Raw genomic sequence first — 7,935 nt, 5'->3', positions numbered from 1 at the left:
TTCTGTGAGGCCATGGATTCTTCGGACTCTAGGCAATGTAAAGGCATTGGGGAAGAGTCAAATTGATTCAATTATTTATAACAGAACATGGTAGTTGGTTGAGCTCCATCTAGGGTGTTCTACTATAGAATTTAGAAAAACAGAAATGAAAAACCCATCTCTCATATTTATAGAGGATGGATTATACTTGCAAGAGAATTAAATGTCTTGTAGACAATGCTAAGACAATCTTAAAGCACTTTTAAGACTCATCAAGACAAGGTTTATACAACTTAAAGAGCATTTAGACTAATCTAAACAAGATGTAGACAAGTCTAGACCCTGTGTAGACTAATCCAGACACTGTCCAAACAACCAGTAGCTCGGTAAGACAACTGGTAGACAAACGACATTGTGAGGACAATTGTTAACAACCATCTAGACAAACATAAGCTTACAAGACAACACACAGACAATCAGATCATGCGCTAGTGCCATTTAGACAAACCGAAGAACTCGGTATGACAATCCAGGATTGTCATACTGTGTTTGAAAATCAGACAACCTAACAAGTGTCTTCACGGTTGTCTGTTGAAAGTCTAGAAAACATCTATGGTCATACTGTGTGATATTTTAAGGCAATCAGCCTAGAGTATCTTGACAATCACCATTTGACAATAAAACTCAATTAAAAACACCTAAAATCATATTTAAAATACCTCCCCCTTGTATAAAATTAATCAAATAATTTAATAACTAAATTAACTCAAGATGAAGTAATTTATTAAATAAATTACTCAACCGAATTTAAAGTAAGATTAAAGTGGATAAATATTAAATATATTTTAGTCTTTTGCAGCTTTGTCTTTTAGTTTGGATATATTCGTCTTGATTATCTTTCGCTTGAATGGCCACCTTCCTTACATGTTAAATATTCAACTTGAATAGCCGACACACAAATGTACTATCTGGTTCATCTATGCCTAACTAAATTGAATATCCTTCATTAATTAAACATTTTAGCTATGGTCGGGTCTTCGTATCTTTGTCTTCAGGTCAGTACATATGAAATCTCTGATGAAATAAATACTTGAATCTTCGTACCTTTTGAACACCTTGAACTGAAACACAATTTCTTTGTCACTGAGGCTTGATCATGTCAAATGAATTTCTTTTAGTGGCTTGTAGTTGATATCTTGGAATTCTTCTGATATTCCGATTCTTGTATCTACTTGACATTCTTGATCAGATTTCAGCTAAACTATCTACAATCTACTTACATATCTTATTAAAGACTAATCCGGGTGAGTTACAAGTTGTTAGATAGACTGACACAGTTAAGTTGAGTTATCATCTGGTTTTACAAATAGGCCTAGACATATGCCTTTCAAAAAGCCTTTCAATCTCCTCCTATTTGTTTGTTAACCACTAAGAAAAATTGCTAGAGGATAAATCAACAAACAACTCAATTAACATTAATACCATGGCTAGAATCAACTAACCTTGAACAAATCCCAACTCATAAGAGAAACATAAAAGATTTTAGATGTACATAGTAGATGGTTTATGGTATTACATATAACATTGTACCAGTCTTATTTATTTCTCTGACAGCTACTTATCTTTCCATTTGAACACCTTCAAATCTCCCCAGATAATACTTTTCCTTCAAGAGCAGAAAAAGAAATATCTCCTCCCCCTTAGTTGATTAAACATTAAATTCCCCGTTAGTACATATTCTCTCCTGGATCGTAGAATATTCTCCCCCTTAATTGTGGAAACCTCTTATCCTTTGCTCTTATCCTTTGAATTTTAAGATCTCTGAATAGGTGTGGAATCCTCTATTGTGGAATCCCCCGACTCAAGTGTGGAATCCTCTAAATAGGTATTAAAGTAGGTTGAAGATGGGGCTTCGCAGAAGGTTCACCCTTTAGTTGGTAAAATTAGCAAACATTTTAGCATAACACATTTTAGCCACACCCATATCCTTGCTGAATTACTGCCTGTCAGACCACCTTACAGCTACCTCTACCTTCCCCCTATATGACTTCCTCGTGGCAGAGCCGCCAGAATTACTACAAATCTGGCCGGATTCCGGCTACTTTCTACCATCATATATAATACATGTCCACCTTGACCAACGCTCAACTTAAACCCTATTTCCTCAACCCATCACCACAAGCCAACAGTTGTTTCCCTGTTAACAACTAAACCATAAACAACCCATCTGCTTGATAACAACACAATTTTCGAACTCCTCCTCTGCACTTATTTTTAATCACCATGTATAATCGTGTACATCCTCTAGCCACAACCACCTCCCGTTTAATGCCAGCCTAGACTTCTCCTTGGATAAACCTCCTTCTTCGTCTTGCCGCGACAACATAATTTTTCCACCATCGCTACGTGACCTGTCGAATCAGCCCTCCCCACGCTCAAAACCATCCTTCCTGCCCACACTCTTTGTCCTCCATCAGCCCTGGACACCACCGCACTGAAACCCAAAAATCACCATCATAATTGTGTTGTACTCCCCTATGTTCTGGCATCCACCTCTGCAACCCTACTTTGGGGCCGTTTTGGTTAGCCTAAAAGAATTGACTTTTTGCTTAAATGAAAGAAGTGGAGTAGAAGTGAAAAGTAAATAAGTTAATAAAGTATTTAGAAGAGAAGTAGAAGTTTTGAGAGAACAGCTAGCATTCTCAGCTTCTTAAAAGTGCTTCTACTTATTTACACAAACGTGTCAAGAAAAAGCAGAAGCCAGAAGCAGCTCCGGCTTCTGCTAATTAAACAGGCACTCTGTTTCTTGTAGGCTGGGAGTGGGGTACTTCGGGGTCGGGAAGTGCTATCTCCGCCCCTATCCCCGAATTCAATACCCATCCCCGATCCCGCCCAGAACCCCGAACAGGGATTCTTTTCCTCCCCGATCCTTGCCCGGAACGAGGAACGGGGAATTTAATTTTTTAATAAAATATTAATAATTTTATAATATCTAAATATACTTTTTAATAAAAAACAAACTACTAACCCATAACATACTAATAAAATGATATTTTCTCATATTTTCAACATGAAATCATATTAAAATTGATTTATAATATAAATAAAAGACAATTTGAAATTTTAAAAATACATTATATTACAATATAATTATAACCGACCAATAAAAATAAAGGTTATTTTATAATTTTAATAATATTATAAAAGGTATCTATTTTTAATAATTTAGTTAGTATAATATATATAACTATATTATTATGTTTACATATATACAATCGGGGTCGGGGATCGAGGGGAGACACGAATCCCCGACCCCGCCCCTATCCCCGAATTTTTTTATTAAAGATTCCCCGCCCCGCCCCCGAAAATTTTCCAGAATCCCCGACCCGAACAGGGTGGGGATCAGATCGGGGTCGAGCGAGGAGGGAAGAATGCCCATCCCTAGTTTCTTGCTATGTGTACACCTCCAAGCCATCTCTTGTCGAGCTCGACCTCTGTTCTCCCTCAATAGCCGTCAACCATCACTAGTCACAGCTGTGCTGCTGCAGCACAGATCACGACAACCCCGCCGCTGCTACATGGCTGGCATCAGCCCAACCATCACACCTTCCCCCTCCATGATTTTCTACGACTAGTCCCTCTACAATCACCGCGCCAAACAACAACCATCGAACCCGATCAATCAACACCTAGTACAAAAATATATATGCATAAACATATAATAATCTCACTTCTAGATGCGATTGTATATCGAATTGGAATTTCAGAATTCAAAACCCTAGCCCACTTTCTACATTTTCTTTCGCACCGCTATGTTGCTGCTGCGTCTCTGCTTTTGTATGTGTTTAACTTCTTTTGAGTTATATGTAACTACTATTTCTATTTCTAATCAACAAAATTGTTTACATTAATACTAAAATCACACTCACAAATTTTAATAATTTTTTTTAATAATTTGGGGATTTCAAGAATTTCCCAAATTTAAATGGTAAAATTCTATAACACTGAATAGACAATATTTTTAAAATCATTTTCTCTATTTTTTAAAAATAATTCTCAAAATCATTTTTATATTGCAAATAATATAAATAATCATTGAGAAAATTTCAGATATTTTAAACCTGACAGATATATAAAAATACCAAAATTGAATATTCTGATTATTTAAATCGGGTAAAATCTTTTGGGCTCAAATAAAATAAAATAACTAAAATTTTATATCAACCGCTCAAACAGGAATAAATAATTTAAACTGCACATTTATCATGTCACATAATTAAACCAAATAATCACATAATTACAGCAACTCACAAATTTATTTTTGAAATCCACTAAACACGAATATAATAAAAATTTATTCCATTGCTTTTAAAAAAAATCGATAACAATTACATAAATAATTACAGAAAAATCGAGTCATTACAAGGTGCTCATCAGTAGTAGCAATCACCACGGAATTATCGTTACTATTGTCAGCTTTTATCTGATCATTGTCTAGACTCTTTTTATTTTCTCGCTTCAACTACTACATGAATTGTTTCTTATGTTCCTTCATACCACAATGATAGCACTCAACATCAGAATACTTACCCCTAAAACTACTCCATTGATTACCTCTATTACTTGAACCTGTGCTTTGAGCTCTCTCCTTCCATTCTGTGACCAGGACTTCTAACTGTGAAGAGAAATCCCGTGACTTTCTTCTCATCTCTTCATTCAGAATAATACTCTTAGCTAGTTGCAAACTGATAATACCATCCAGAGTTGAGTTCAACAAAGACATCCTAAATGTCTTCAAAGAATTTGGTAAAGTACCCAAAAGACACAATCCTTGTATCTCATCTTGAAACTTGATACTCATTTCAGCAAGCTGATTCATTATTCCTTGGATCCATTCAAGTGATCAGAAATTGTAGTGCCATCCTAATATCTTAGAGTCATCAACTGTTTAATCAAATTCAACTTATTATTTCCCGTCTTTCAAACATATAGTTGCTCGAGCTTGTTCCACAAAGTACACACATGTGTCTCTCCACTAATGTGGTTCAAAACATTATCATTCACCCATTGTTGTATATACCCACAAACATGTCAATGCAAAATAGTCCATTCTGCTTTAGTTTTATTTGCAAGCTTCTCCGTAGTAAAAACAGGTACATAATATTTCTTCACATAAAGAATATCCTCCATCTCCCCTTTCTAAACATATTAATTTGAACTATTCAAATTAACCATTCTACTTGTATTCGTTACCATTATTCAAACAAGTTCAAAAAACAACCAAGCTCTGATGCCTATCAAATGGGGAAAAAGACTACAACAGTAAGAACTAAATGCGGAAATAAACTTCGTTGGACAATACTTATCCCTACTTGTATGAACCTGATAAGTCCATATTTTTGTACATTTTAAATACCTATTTATTGTTTGTTCTCGAATTTAATAAATTAATTATTTGCTTTTGTAGGTACTTTGTGCAAAAAGTAGAAAAAGAGAAAAAGGGATGAAAATGCAAGATAGGGCAAAAGTGGAGGAAGATAAAGAGATGAAAGTGAAAAAGAGATTGGTAGAAATCAAAGCCTGTGATTAATTTAAACACCACACAAGACAATTGTATGGCCTAGATTTTGCCAACTACCCCCAAAATCCTACTTGATGCCTATTTAAGCATCTTATTCTCACCTTTGGCCACCAACCTAGGATTTTCATTTTTAGCTCAACACAGAAATTAGATTAGCTTCTCTTTCATGTAGTAGATCTAGCGGTAGCTTTTTAAATCTTGTAATCACTCTTTATTATATCAATACAAGCACACATATTTGTTCTGAAATCTTGCTCTTTATTTGTTCCATTGGCTATGAAATCTTCTACTAATGACAAAATAAAAAATGTTTGTGGATCAGAAGTAGCCCTTAATGTAGTTAATTAGCTTCTAACTTTTGATTTACTTTTGAGAAGTGATATAAATTCTAGCACAAAATCTATTTGTGTGAGGGTTCATATATAAAATTCCAAATTATTCTGCTTTTGGTTTTATTAATTAATTTTCCGAGTAGTTTTTGTTAAAAAAATCAGTCTTAAAACCCTCCTGTTAAAAACAACCCTTGTTCTTGTTTATACACAAAACTACTCTTCTTTCTTTTCGATAAAAAGCCCTGCAGATTTCGTTTTTGCTTTATTCTCTTACTGATTTCAATAAACTGTCATACTGAATCAATTAATCGGTTGTTTGTTCGCTCTTTTTCTACTTTTCTTTTGGCCGAATCAGGCACTGAGTCAACGAGTCTGCTGCGAGTCGAGTTTGTAAGTGTTGGTTTGTGTTTATGTTTAGTCGTCGATTATTTCATTCTTTTCTTCCTTGTTTTCGCTAGGTTGTTCTGTCTGCGAGTCACCACCACCGAGTACCAGTTCTTTTGCTCCCTTACTGAGTCGCCGAATTGGTTTTGAAGCTGGGTTCTAGTCTTCACTTCGTGTTTTCTTCGATAGTCCTGTAATGCTGAGTCATTGTGTTGAGTTTGTAGCCGAGTTGGGTCCTGGTTTGTCTGAGTTGTGTTGTTGATTTGTGCCGCGTTTATTGTTCTTTCTTCTGTGTTAATAGAGTGATGGATTGTCTGCTGTAGTTAGTTTTGAGCTTTGTTTGTTTTCTGATTCATGTTTGTGGTGTTTTTTTTTAGTTTGAGTCACCGAGTCATGGCATGTGGTTCACTGTAGAGTATTTGTTTGGGTAAAGTTTTGATCGAATATTTACATATAGCTTTAAAATGGAAATGGTTAAGTAGGTGCAATTCGGTTTAAGCATATCTTTTCAATTTTTTTTCCTTATTTTATAATGGAATCGGAATTTTGTGGGTTGAATAAGTTGGCTGTTTAGATTCTGATTGAAACAAAAACCTGATATTAATTCATTTAGAAATTTTAGACTTAATTTTAGAAAAGCCCTCTAAACTTAATTGTTTTATTCCGCCTAGGTTAATTGTAAAGGATTGTGAATAATAATTAATAATCTATGTGGACGAATCATAAAATATTATAACAAGATCGTGCGCTTGCGATTTAACAAGGTATCATTTTCTAGCACATCAAGTTTTTGGCGCCGCTGCCGGGGATTATAATTTATTTTTCGCACCTTTATTTTTAATCTTTCGGATTAGCTTGTTTCTCACTATTTTTGTTTTTATAACAAAGAGGAGTATTCGGGAATCATGAATTAAAGTGGACGATTGTGGTGATCGCTGGAGGACCCCAAGGTACGTTAATTTCTTTCATTCTCTAGATTAGGACACGTAGTATTGAGCATCCATAATTGTTTAAAGCTTTGATTATATCGTTGTGTGGTGCATCATTTTTAATAAATTTTAAGGGCAAAACCACTCATAAGATAAGGGAAGGGATTTCATCACTCTTTCCTTGGCCCACAACAATTTAATTCTTCATTTAGCATTTCCCTAGCCTTTTAATAAAATTGAATTAAAAGTTAGCCCTTATGTTTCGCGCTCAATTAGGAAGGTACCTAAAGAACGAGGTAATCTTTAATTATTCCGACTCTTTGGTGTCTAAGGACTAGCGAAAGCTTACCTGGCCGATTAAGGTTTGGTGTCTAAGCGCGGAGATTGGCCTCTTGGCAATGCCTGCTCCAAACTGGCCAAACCGGTCCGAATAATAATTGATTTATCGAGTTTTTGGTGGTCCTTACGGTTCGGAGCAAGGTCTAGTTCATTTTATTATGGAACCCTCGAACTAGGTTTTTCTTTCTCTTCTACACCCTTTCTTTTGTGTGTTTTACTTTTTCGCACTTATTTGGTACATGTTTTTCGTTTAATACGAACTACTTGGGTTAGGAACGAATCATCTAGATTAGTTAGACCGATAATCGAAATTCCTTCTTCGTCCTCTTCGGACTCTGAACCCATAGAAGCTAGTGAACCGATAGTTAACATGGCGTTGTCCCTTAAAGAC

The sequence above is a fragment of the Daucus carota genome, chromosome 2, assembly GCF_001625215.2.
Source record: "Daucus carota subsp. sativus chromosome 2, DH1 v3.0, whole genome shotgun sequence".
NCBI lineage: Eukaryota > Viridiplantae > Streptophyta > Magnoliopsida > Apiales > Apiaceae > Daucus > Daucus carota.
The sequence above is the reverse complement of the archived record's forward strand: the minus strand, read 5'-3'. Positions refer to the sequence as shown.